This window comes from Salmo salar, chromosome ssa20 (assembly GCF_905237065.1).
Source record: "Salmo salar chromosome ssa20, Ssal_v3.1, whole genome shotgun sequence".
NCBI lineage: Eukaryota > Metazoa > Chordata > Actinopteri > Salmoniformes > Salmonidae > Salmo > Salmo salar.
The window spans coordinates 14,046,574-14,060,248 of NC_059461.1; the positions used below are offsets into that span (position 1 = coordinate 14,046,574).

The 13,675-nt window shown below is 41.4% G+C and overlaps 1 protein-coding gene across 4 annotated transcripts in view; it reads right to left on the reverse strand.

Annotated features, from left to right (window-relative positions):
- The window catches only part of LOC106580115 (apoptosis-inducing factor 3), a 52,081-nt gene extending 41,151 nt beyond the window's left edge, over positions 1-10,930 (reverse strand). The window contains exons 1-2 of one of the 4 annotated variants that reach the window (XM_045702962.1): positions 10,713-10,929; positions 10,498-10,568 (exon numbers count right to left, since the gene is read on the reverse strand). The gene's annotated coding sequence lies outside the window, so the exon portion shown is untranslated. The other 3 variants (XM_045702961.1, XR_006760859.1, XM_014160802.2) reach the window with 3 other exon arrangements.
- Positions 10,931-13,675: the final 2,745 nt, after the last annotated feature.

Consider the following 13,675-nt stretch of genomic DNA (forward strand, 5'->3'; position numbering starts at 1 on the left):
CATTGTGTTGAATGAAGACTTCCTAATTGAGGCAATATTACTGTAATTTCCCTAACATAAACACACACTTGCCACTGTATAAGTGTACATATTTGTGAAGTGCCTTGTGTTTATTGGTGTACTGTGTGTCAGAGTATTTCATATATCACTGCACCACATTTCTCCACTTCTTTAAGCAGGACTGCAGAAATATGTGGAACTGGCCCAGAAACAAGGTACTTCCTTGGCTCTATAATGCTGAATGGACATAGTGCTGTACCACATGCAGAACACAGAATGTAGTATAGTCCATTTGATATACTAAGCACCACACTAAGATATATCAGCAGTAACAAGCACAATCATAAAATCAGCCCTTGCTGACTGTAAAAGAGGAAAATAATTTTACCCAACAATCCAGTGTGGAGCAGGTGCACTGTCGAGTGCCTGTCTGTCAAACGTCCCAATGTTCAGCCTTCCCTGTGGAGCACAGTAGCATACTATGAAACCAGTCCTCCGAGAATCCTGTCCCTCCTCCGGGATTGGCTCGCTCTTATAGAGTATTCCCACTCCGTATCTCCCGTTCAGCTCTCCTCCTGTCCCCACTTCCTCCTATGCAGCAGTAACGGCCGGTGCTCTAGTGGATGTGCTATCACTGAGAGAAACCTCTCGAGCAGCACAGTGATCGGGGGGGGGTCGTAGAAGCTGCTCTCTCTCACTGACGGAGCCTGCGAATGCAGCACCAGGGACCTCTGCCAGTTTCCAAGCTGTATGCAGTATTGACGGAGTTGCTGGGTGGATGCTAACATGGCACAAATACTCACAGTGCTCGGCTCTCTTCCCCCCTGACTCTTTCACTCTCTCCCACACACACAGACAAACACACACACACACACTCCCCCTCCTGCTTAGATCCTTTCAGCATCGCCTTCAGATGCTAAAAGCCTGACTGCCAGTTAAGCCTGTTTAAAGACTGGCTCGGCTCCCCCCTGCACTGCCTGGGCTCCCCCCTGCACTGCCTAGTCTGCCTGCTTGCTTTGCTTGTCTGCCTGCTTGGTCAGACTGGTCTCATAAACTAGACATAACATAGTAAATGTAAATCCAGGACATTGAAATGATGTTTAATTTTTTGAAAACTTTTCACCCCTTTTTCATGATATCTAAATTGGTATTATAGTCTTGTCCCATCGCTGCAACTCCCATACGGACTCGGGAGAGGCAAAGGTTGAGAGCCATGCGTCCTCCGAAACATGACTGTGCCAAGCCGCACTGATTCTTGACACACTGCTCGCTTAACCTGGAAGCCAGCCGCACCAATGTGTCGGAGGACAACTAGCAACCTGGGATCAAACCCGGATCTGTAGTGACGCCTCAGCACTGCGATGCAGTGCCATAAACCGCTGCGCCACTCGGGAGGAGCTAGCACGATATGTTGGTTGCGTGTTCGAATCTCATCACGGAAAACTTTAGCATTATAGCTAATTAGCAACTATGTTAGCTAACCCTTCCCCTAACCGTAACCCTAACCTACAGTGGCAAGAAAAAGTATGTGAACCCTTTGGAAATAGTTGGATTTCTGCATAAATTGGTCATAAAATTTGATCTGATCTTCATCTAGGACACAACAATAGACAAACACAGTCTGCTTAAACTAATAAGACACAAACAATTATACGTTTTCATGTCTTTGTTGAACACACCGTGTAAACATTTACAGCGCAGGGTGGTTAAAGTATGTGAACACTTGGATGTAATAACTGGTTGACCCTCCTTTGGCAGCAATGACCTCAACCAAATGTTTTCTGTAGTTGCGGATCAGACCTGCACAACGGTCAGGAGGAGTTTTGGACCATTCCTCTTTACAAAACGGTTTAAACTGCAATATTCTTGGGATGTCTGGTGTGAACTGCTCTCGAGGTCATGCAACAGCTTCTCAATCGGGTTGAGGTCAGGACTCTGACTGGGGTACCCCAGAAGGTGTATTTTCTTTTGTTGGAGCCATTCTGTTGTTGATTTACTTCTGTGTTTTGGGTCGTTGTCCTGTTGCATCACCCAACTTCTGTTGAGCTTCAATTGGTGGACAGATCGCCTAATATTTTCCTGCAAAATGTCTTGATAAACATGGGAATTCATTTTTCTGTCAATGATAGCAAGCTGTCCAGGCCTTGAGGCAACCCCAAACCATGATGCTGCCTCCACCATACTTTACAGTTGGGATGAGGTTTTAATGTTGCTGTGCTGTGCCTTTTTTTCTCCACACATAGTGTTGTGTTCCTTCCTTCCAAACAACTCAACTTTAGTTTCATCTGTCCACAGACTATTTTGCCAGTAGCGCTGTGGAACATCCAGGTGCACTTTTGCAAACTTCAGAAGTGCAGCAATGTTTTTTTTGGACCGCAGTGGCTTCTTCTGTGATGTACTCCCATGAACACCATTCTTATTTTGTGTTTTACATATCGTAGACTCGTCAGAGATGTTAGCATGTTCCAGAGATTTCTGTAAGTCTTTAGCTGATACTCTAGGATTCTTGTTAACGTCATTGAGCATTCTGCGCTGTGCTCTTGCAGTCATCTTTGCAGGACGGCCACTCCTACGGAGAGTAGCAACTGTGCTGAACATTCTCCATTTATAGACAATTTGTCTTACCGTGGACTGATGAACATCAAGGCTTTTAGAGATACTTTTATAACCCTTTCCAGCTTTATGCAAGTCCACAATACTTAATCTTGGGTCTTCTGAGATCTCTTTTGTTCGAGGCATGGTTCAGATCAGCCAATTCTTCGTGTGAATAGTAAATCAAATTTTGTGAGTGTTTTTTATAGGGCATGGCAGCTCTAACCAACATATCCAATCTCATTGATTGGATTCCAGATCAGCTGACTCCTGACTCCAATTAGCTTTTGGAGAAGTCATTAGCCTAGGGGTTAACATACAGTTGAAGTCGGAATTTGCATACACTTAGGTTGGAGTCATTAAAACTCGTTTTTCAACCACTCCACACATTTCTTGTTAACAAACTATAGTTTTGGCAAGTTGGTTAGGACATCTACTTTGTGCATGACACAAGTAATTTTTCCCACAATTGTTTACAGACAGATTATTTCACTGTATCACAATTCCAGTGGGTCAGAAGTTTACATACACTAAGTTGACTGTGCCTTTAAACAGCTTGGAACATTCCAGAAAATTATGTCATGGCTTTAGAAGCTTCTGATAAGCTAATTGACACAATTTGAGTCAATTGGTGGTGTACCTGTGGATGCATTAAGGCCTACCTTCAAACTCAGTGCTTCTTTGCTTGACATCAAGGGGAAATCAAAAGAAACCAGCCAAGACTTCAGAAAACAAATGTAGAACGCCACAAGTCTGGTTCATCCTTGGGAGCAATTTCCAAACGCCTGAACCTGAACGCCACATTCATCTGTACAAACAATAGTACGCAAGTATTAAAACCATGGGATCATGCAGCCGTCATACCGCTCAGGAAGGAGACGCGTTCTGTCTCCTAGAGATGAACGTACTTTGGTGCGAAAAGTGCAAATCAATTCCAGAACAACAGCAAATTACCTTGTGAAGATGCTGGAGGAAACAGGTACAAAAGTATCTATATCCACAGTAAAACGAGTCCTATATCGACATAACCTGAAAGGCCGCTCAGCATTGAAGAAGCCACTGCTCCAAAACCGCCATAAAAAAAGCCAGACTATGGTTTGCAACTGCACATGAGGACAAAGATCGTACTTTTTGGAGAAATGTCCTCTGGTCTGATGAAACAAAAATAGAACTGTTTGGCCATAATGACCATCGTTATGTTTGGAGGAAAAAGGGGGAGGCTTGCAAGCCAAAGAACACCATCCCAACCACGAAGTATGGGGGGGGGGCAGCATCATGTTGTGGGGGTGCTTTGCTGCATGAGGGACTGGTGCACTTCACAAAATAGATGGCATCATGAGGCAGGACAATTATGTGGATATATTGAAGCAACATCTCAAGACATCAGTCAGGAAGCTAAAGCTTGGTCGCAAATGGGTCTTCCAAATGGCAATGACCCCAAGCATACTTCCAAAGTTGTGGAAAAATGGCTTAAGGACAACAAACCCAAGGTATTGGAGTGGCCATCAAAGCCCTGACCTCAATCCCGTAGAAAATTTGTGGGCAGAACTGAAAAAGTGTGTGCGAGCAAGGAGGCCTACAAACCTGACTCAGTTACACCAGCTCTGTCAGGAGGAATGGGCCAAAATTCACCCAACTTATTGTGGGAAGCTTGTGGAAGGCTACCCGAAACGTTTGACCCAAGTTAAACAATTTAAAGGCAATGCTACCAAATACTAATTGAGTGTACGTAAATTTCTGACCCACTGGGAATGTCATGAAAGAAAAGCTGAAATTAATCACTCCACTATTATTCGGAAATTTCACATTCTTAAAATAAAGTGGTGATCCTAATTGACCTAAGACAGGGAATGTTAACTAGGATTAAATGTCAGGAATTGTGAAAAACTGAGTTTAAATGTATTTGGCTAAGGTGTATGTAAACTTCCGACTTCAACTGTACTTTTTCCAACCTACACTGTGAATGTTTAAATTATGTATTCAATATAGACAAGAAAAATACAATAATTTGTGTGTTATTAGTTGAAGCACACTATGTTTGCCTATTGTTGTGACTTAGATGAAGATCAGATCAAATTTGATAACCAGTTTATGCTGAAATCCAGGTAATTCCAAAGGGTTCACATACTTTTTCTTGCCACTTTACATGCCCGTCTGTGTGGAAATGTTCTGCCTACTGTAAATACCTATCTGACTGCAACATGTAACATGTTGGTCCCATGTTTCATGAGCTGAAATAAAATTTCCCAGATATGTTTCATATGCACAAGAAGCTTATTTCTCAAAAATGTCAACTAATTTGCTTACATCCCTGTTAGTGAGCATTTCTACTTTGCCAAGATAATCCATCCACCTGACAGGTGTGGCATATCAAGAAGCTTATTAAACAGCATGATCATCATTACACAAGTGCACCTTATGTTGGGGACAATAAAAGGCCACTATAAAACGTGCAGTTTTTCACACAACACAATGCCACTAATGTCTCAAGTTGAAGGACGTGCAATTGCATGCTGACTGCAGGAATGTGCACCAGAGCTGTTGCCAGATAATTTAAATGTTACTTTCTCTACCATAAGCCGCCTCCGTAATTTTAGATGATTTGGCAATACGTCCAACCGGCCTCACAACCGCAGACCATGTGTAACCACGCCAGCCCAGGACCTCCACATCCGGCTTCTTAACCTGCGAGATGTTCTCAGACGAGCCACCTGGACAGTTGATGAAATTGTGGGTTTGCACAACCGAAGAAGTTCTGCACAAATTGTCAGAAACTGTCTCAGGGAAACTCATCTGCATGCTCGTCAAGCTCACCAGGGTCTTGACCTGACTGCAATTCGGCGTCGTAACCGACTTCATCGAAGGTGAGCATTTGCCCACTGAACACTGGCATGCTGGAGAAGTGTGGTCTTCAAGGATGAATCCCGGTTTCAACTGTACCGGGCAAATAGCAGGCAGCGTGTATGGGGTAATATGAGCAAGTGGTTTACTGACGTCAACGTTGTGAACAGAGTGCCCCATGGTGACGGTGGGGTTATGTATGGGCAGGGATAAGCTACGGACAACGAACCCAATTGCATTTTATCAAAGGAAATTTGAATGCACATTAGAAACTGTGACGAGATCCTGAGCCCCATTGTTGTGCCGTTCATCTGCCGCCATCACCTCATGTTTCAGCATGATAATGCACAGCCCCATGTCGCAAGGATCTGTTCACAATTCCTGTAAGCTGAAAATGTACCATTTCTTCCATGGCCTGCATACTCACCAGACATGTTACCCATTGAGCATGTTTGGGATGCTCTGTGTGGTACACAATCAACAGCCTGCTCAACTCTATGCGAAGGAGAAGTATCACGCAGCATGAGGCAAATGGTGGTCACACCCTTACTTTTTTTTAAGGGATCTGTGACCACAGATGCATATCTGTATTTCCAGTCATGTTTAAGCCATAGATTAGGGCCCCATTTTATTTATTTCAATTGACTGATTTCCTTATATGAAACTGTAACTCAGTAAAATCTTTGAAATTGTTGCATGTTGCATTTATATTTTAGTTCAGGAAGCAACCAGAAGACATTTCTTACTGGTTGTAAATCTGACCAGTTAATAATCAAAATACGAAATATTTCCAAGACGTTAGGGAAAAATACATATTTGCTTGGTTGTAATCTTATGTCTTTATCAAAAGAAAACCAGTTTGCAACCAGAAAAGTATAGTTTTCCCCTGCTTGGAGGATAGAGTGGGAAAAGGAAACACTGAAGCAGTCCTTGTTGTCCTTGACAAGTTTTCTTGGGGGAAGGGGCATAGCTGTGCTGATTTCTCTGATTGAATTGTTTATTTACAATGATTTATTATTATCCGGGTGGATTGTCAGATCCCCTCTGTAATTTATGACAATGGCAAGGCCTCATATCATAATTCATGTAAAGTGATTGATTTTATGGAAATACTGCAGCAACAACCCACTGCTGGGTTATTCTTGAATTGCGTTGGCATTTGAGCCTCTTGGCTTTGCAACATGAAAGACAATTAAATTGACAAATAGTTAGACATCATACATGATTTTGTTCATAGGGAACTGTTTATTAATGATAAAACATAAATGCAAGACCTTTATACTGCAAATCTTTAAAGTACTACGGGCAAGCAAATTGGCTTGTCCCAGTGAGTTGTATTGACAGGTTTTGGGGAATTAAAGATAGCTTTCTATTATTTTGAATGCTAGAAAGTAAACAAAAAGTGTTTAAAATATTATATAGGTCATTAAAAACAAAGACTATTAAAATACCTGGACCCAGAGGTGACACCTGAACCATAACGTTGCAAATGAAATGCTTCGATTTGGCTGTCATGCTCAGCCACTACAAACAAGCATCACTTGGGCTCTCTTGTGTATTGCTGCTCTGCTAAAAATACCCTCTGCTGGTCACACAGAGAAAGAACAGCGCCACTGGGGGTGTGTGTGTGTGTGTGTGTGTGTGTGTGTGTGTGTGTGTGTGTGTGTGTGTGTGTGTGTGTGTGTGTGTGTGTGTGTGTGTGTGTGTGTGTGTGTGTGTGTGTGTGTGTGTGTGTGTGTGCACATGTGTCTCTGTCAAGTGTTATTGTTACTATAAGGTAAGCAAGATGACCGATCATCTCTCCCCAACGGCAGGAGGAGGGTCACAACATGCCATCACTGGTACATCACTCAGTTTAATTTAATTATGGTAGTACTCCTATCTGTGCACTTGCCCAGGGACAGCCAGCCATGCACTCCAAAAACCCAGATTAAAGTACTACAGGCAAGCAAATGGATGACTCATTTACAAGCTACGATCTCCAAATGTTAATGTCAGCAGCTTTAAGTGTAGGCTTAACCCCTACCCCTGTCTGGGCAATACTAGGCTGTGTAAATACAAAACATCTGATTTAACTTACTTTGATACAGAGTGACTCATTTGACTTTACTCTTATTGGTGATAAATGATTGTTTGAACTTTCTCCCTTTTACACTTACAGTAGACTACATAGTCTTTCCTCAAACAATTTTTTTTTGTCTAGCTCCTCTCATGCCTATAGGCCTACTGCATTGTTCCTGAGCCTAAACGTGCATTAAGAACTCAGGCTGCCTCATGTGGCCAAGTGCACTAAAAAAACGTTGGAAGTATCAGATGAGGTTTACAATTAATTTATCTTCCCTGTTGCAATGAATCTCAGCAATTGCCATACTTAAAGGGGAAGTTCCGTATTTTACAACACGTATTGTTAGACGGTCCCTCACGCTGAAAGTAGTCTTTGGGCCCAGACTAACTGTAATCCATGGTTCGGTTTTCTTTAAACAGCCCGTAGAAACTTCAGCTAACTTTAGCCACCACTAGCTAAAAATCAATGGGAGTAGTAAAGACGTGCGGCATGGCCAAATCAACTCAATCATTTAGCTTGATGTTACTTAAAGGTGATATGGCAACAAAATAAATTAACAGCTACCACATGACTCTACCACTCCCATAGATCTTTAGGTAGCAGTGGCTAAGGTAGCTGACGTTAGTTGTGGCAAAGTTAGGCTATCCAAAGTCAAACTATATCTGGAGATCGTTAGGGACCGTCAATAAATTACGCTAAGGAAATAACTGCAGTTTGCATTAGAAAATAAATAGCTCCCCCTTATGTTATGTAATATTGATCAGGGACCCTAAAAAAATAACATACCATTTCAAATTGTATCAAATTTTATTTGTCACATGTGCCGAATACAACAGGTGTAGAGTATGGTGAAGTTATTAATTACACTTTGAATGGTGCATCAATACACCCAGTCACTGCATATATACAGCCGTCCTTCCTAACTCAGTTGCCGGAGGGGAAGGAAATCGCTCAGGGATTCCACCATGTAGCCAATGGTGACTTTAAAACAGTTACAGAGTTTAATGGCTGTGATTGGAGGAAACTGAGGATGGTTCAACAACATTGTAGTTACTCAACAATATTAACCTAACTGACAGAGTGAAAAGAAGGAAGAAGAAGAACAAATATTCCAAAGCATACATTCTGTTTGCAACAAGGCGCTAAAGTAATACTGCAAAAAATGTGGCAAAGCAATTCACTTTTTGTCCTGAATACAAAGGTGTTATGTTTGGGGCAAATCCAGTCATTACTGAGTACCACTCTTCATACTTTCAAGTATACTGGTGTCTGCATCATGTTATGGGTATGCTTGTAATTGTTAAGGACTGGGGAGTTTTTCCAGGATAAAAAATAAACAGAATTGAGCTAAGCACAGGCAAAATCCTAGAGGAAAACCTGGTTCAATCTGCTTTCCACCAGACACTGGGAGATGAATTCACCTTTCAGCAGGACAATAACCTAAAACATAAGGCCAAATCTACCCCGGAATTGCTTACCAAGAAGACAGTGAATGTTCCTGAGACTTGAAAATGGTTGTCTATCAATGACAAATTTTACAGAGCTTGAAGAATTTGGAAAATAATAAAAATTGGCAAATATTGTACAATCCAGGTGTGCAAAGCTCTTAGAGTCTTATCCAGAAAGACTCACAGCAGTAATAGCTGCCAAAGGTGATTAACATGTATTGACTCATGAGTTTGAATACTTATGTAAATGCGCTATTTCTTTATTTTATTTACAATAAATGTGATTATTAATTTCTTTACTTGTTAAGTTATATGGTATGTTCAACTTCGAAATCAATGGTTTTAGTTTGGAATACATTTTAAACTGAGTCTCAGCGTAATCCCGTTACCATCGAATTGTCCATATCAAGAGACCAGACATGCAGAAACCAAGCAGGCACACAAATTACAATGACCAGAGGCTCATGCAATTAATAAAATGAGTGCAAACGGGTTACGGTTACCGACAAAAGCTTTCATTGCACTTTTCCATCAGAAATACAGGACTTTATCCATGTCAAACAATATCAAAATATACAAATGGTGGCTAACATTTCAAAAAGTGGTTTTAATTAGGGTTGCAAAGGGAGGGTATATTCCTGGAAATGTTCAAAATGTACCAGTAAACTACCAAGGATTTGATGTAATCTATCACAAAACATCTAGTGGCCCTTTTGGGAACTTGAGATTATCACAGGTGTCTGTAATAATCTCTGGCCCTCCATGTGGCTTTATCACGTCAAATATATTGAATAAAATGAAAATAGAATGACAACGCTGTAAACATTATCCTAAATAACTTCAGCTTTAGTGAATACCATTGTGTTTCATCATGAACTATGGTCTATATGTATTCGTTGTCAATGTTCGTTCTGGGGTCAAACTGGTGGCAGTTGTGAAAAAGTCACTGGAGAGTTAATTGAAATAATGCCATTATTGATTAGATGCTTTTTTCATTAATTAGGCAATTCTCTCTTGAACCATATGGTCTATCTACTAGAAGCTAATAGACAACATAGACACAGATATAAATGATTCTATTTCTTTAATATTCAAGTATAAATTACCAAGGTTACGATAGATTGCCATATATTTTCTATTAATTACCAAATGTACTGAAGATTCCGGTAACATTGGTAAATTACCAGTAGCTTTGCGACCCTAGTTTTAATAACTCAAAATAGACCCAGGTAGTCAACAGTCTGAAGTCAACTTCACACAGTCAACTGTTGCTTCTTTTACCGTTCTCATTCAAATAATTAAATGAGTCATTCAAAGCTGCGGCTCCAGATAGCAGGCGTTTGTGTTACACTTTCTGTTACTATGTTGCTTGTAAGGTCCCAAGTGAGTCTGTTTTTGTCCAGTTAGACGTGGTAAATGTTCTAAATGTTTGAGATCATTCGTAAAATGGAGATACTTTTTTCACTCGTTTGGTTGATTATAACGTTACTGAATCTCTCCATTGGCCTTCATGAACTCTTGCCACTCCCAAACAAACAAAACAATACTCACTGGAGTTCCTGCTGCAATGGGATCGCCCGGCTTCGGTGGATAAATCCCTTAACAAGTCTGTGGACTCTCTTCTGAAACACATGAAAGTGTTGGCAATCGATGAATAGATTAATGCTCTGAACCGTGGAAAGGATGGCCGTTGTTCGCGAACAGGGGAGGAGAGGTGGCGTTCGACTACGGATTAAACATCAGCAGCAGGCGACGCATCCCCTTACCTTATATTATCCTGGCGAATGTGCAATCCTTGAGGAATAAAACAGACGAATTGCAGGCAAAGGTCAATCATCTTCAAGAGTGCTGAGTCGCCTGTTTTATGGCTTTTAATGAGTCTTGGCTGACTGACTCGTCTTTGGAGATAAAATGATTCGGGTGTCTGTTCCGACCGGACCGGTACAGCAGTTCGACTGGGGAAATCACGGGGGCAGAGTCTGCTTGTGCATAAATCACCGATGGTGCAACAATGTAACTGTCATGAGAGACTATGTCTACCTGATATTGAGCTGCTGTCACCTTTCTGTCTCCCAAGAGAGTTTCCCCAAATATTTATCATGGTCGTTTACGTTCACCGTAAGGCCAATGCGAAGAATGCTGCTAATCTTATTTATACTGTGACACAAAATGCAATCTGTGTCTCCTGATGCCCCCAATATTATTTTAGGACATTTTAATTCACTGTAACATGAAGAAAACTCAGAATAACACCTATTAATATGTCACCTTCCCAACACACCTCAACAAGACCCTGGGCCTATGTTATGGCTCCATCAGAGGGGCCTACAAGTCTACAGCGAGAGCTCATCTGACCACAACACAGTGCATCTTCTGCCTCTCTACAGGAATGTGCTGAAGAGTGAGAAAGCACAAAAGCTGTAAGTGAAGGTTTGGACCAATGAAAGCAATCTGGAGTAGCAGCAATCTGAGGGCTGCCTGGAATGGAATGAGAACTGTGGTTGGGCTACAAGACAAGGGAAACAAGATGATACAGGTTGATGGTTTTAACTCAAACAAAGGACTGGCTGATGAGCTAATCTCAGATCTGACAATCAGAACTTTAGTGGAGGAATTACTGAGATGCGTATGAGGACAATCCTCACACTCTCTGTCCCTCTCTTTGTATTGGCCAAAGAGAAGCTAGCGAGCGACTGGGAAGCCTGTCCCCCTATCCTGTGGTAGCACTTGGACCGACTCAGCCAGCCCGCCTCATCCAGCATCTTAATAAAATACACCTGATAACAGGGAGATAATCCCAGGTCCTGAGGCAATACAACAGACATACTGCTTTGTCATATTGATAAATATCGTTGTAGGGAACAATGAGCACTGTTCTGATATTAAACCAGATATGTCCAGTGTGAAGGAAACATGAGCAAGTTGGGCATGGGGGTACAAACATAGAGAGGAAAGGCCAGAAACTCTCGCAAGGGTGTCCAGAGTGGCCCGATTCAATGGACTCTGAGTGGCTACTGCTGCCTCATGTATAACTAATTTTTTCAAATGAAACCATGTGTTGATGTTACTGATATGAGTTTTTGAGATTGGCTCTTTATGCGAGTCCAGTTTTTTTTTCATCTAGAGAAAATCATTTGATTTGCCAAAATGTCTCAAGTGTCAAGACTATTGTAAAGTGGTTGTTCCACTGGATATCATAAGGTGAATGCACCAATTTGTAAGTCGCTCTGGATAAGAGCGTCTGCTAAATGACTTAAATGTAAATGTAAATGTAAACTATGAATAGCACCTCGTGCTCAAAGCAATAGTACTTAGGCTAAACAAGAGCCCAACACTTGGTGAGGTCCTCATTTAGGTTTTAGAGCTCTGGGTTTGTAGCTGGCAGGGAACATGAAATCCTATCTGGCCACTAAGCCCTTGAGTCTTTCATTCATTGACTTTAGGGAATTTATACTTACATTTAAAAAAAGTTATTAATATTTAGTATTCATTTAATATGTGTACATGAGTTTCTAGTAGAAAGACCACATGTCAAACTCATTACACAGAGGGCTAAGTGTCTGTGGGTTTTCACTCCATCCTTGTACTCGATTGATTAATTAAGATGACTAATTAGTAAGTAACTCTCCTCAAAACAAAAACCCGCAGACACTAGGCTCTCCGTGGAATGAGTTTGACACCCCTGAAATAGACCATATGGTTCAAGAGAAAATAGCCTAATTAATGAAAGAAATCAACAATGGCATTATTTTCAATTAACTCCAACTCTTCCAACTATTGACTTTTTTCACAACTGCCACCACCAAAAGGTTGCTGGATCGAATCCCCGAGCTAACAAGGTAAAAATCTGTCGTTCTGCCCCTGAGCAAGGCAGTTAACCCACTGTTCCCCGGGCGCTGAAGACGTGGATGTCGATTAAGGCAGCCCCCTTTCTGATTCAGAGGGGTTGGGTTAAATGTGGAAGACACATTTCAGTTGAAGGCATTCAGTTGTACAAGTGACTAGGTATCCCTCTTTCCCAGTTTGATGCCAAAACATTAACATATTGACATAGTTTGTAAAAAAAAAAAAGACCTTTTCATGCTGAAACCCTCATATGAAACACCAATGGTATTCTCTAAGTTGGTTTATTTTGAGGATAATGTTTTGTCATTTTATTCAATATATTTTACATGTGATATACCCTCCCTTCGCAACCCTAGGTAAGGTTGACTACCGGTATACAGAAATATCAAAATATCATTCAGTATGTCATACATTTTTGGGGAGTGCAAGCTTATCTTCCACATATCATTGGTACCTGACACTACTGGAATACACTGCTAATTTGTTTAGACAAAGGTCAAGGATTAACCTGTGCAGACTTGAAGGTCTCCTTCAGCTTTGGTGCAGCGCCTGGTGTGCACCATTTCCCTCAAGTGGTCCCCTGATTCAATATCTATTGGATTTCAAAAAGTCTAATATTTCAAGTTTCTAATGCCAGCTTGCTGCAGCCCAACAGCTAAAGCATAGCGACGGTTAGAGGACGCAATATGTCTGTGAGCGCACGGGCAGCGCCATTGAGGCCATCTCAATTTTGAAGAGGTCCATTTTCTTCTACTACTTCTATGAGTTAGTAAACAAACTGAAAGGCTGCATACTGCCACCTGGAGTGTGTTGTTTGAACAGGTATAAAGCCTAGGTTGGTGATTTACTGCCCTCTGGAGGGTGTTGTTTGAACAGGTATAAA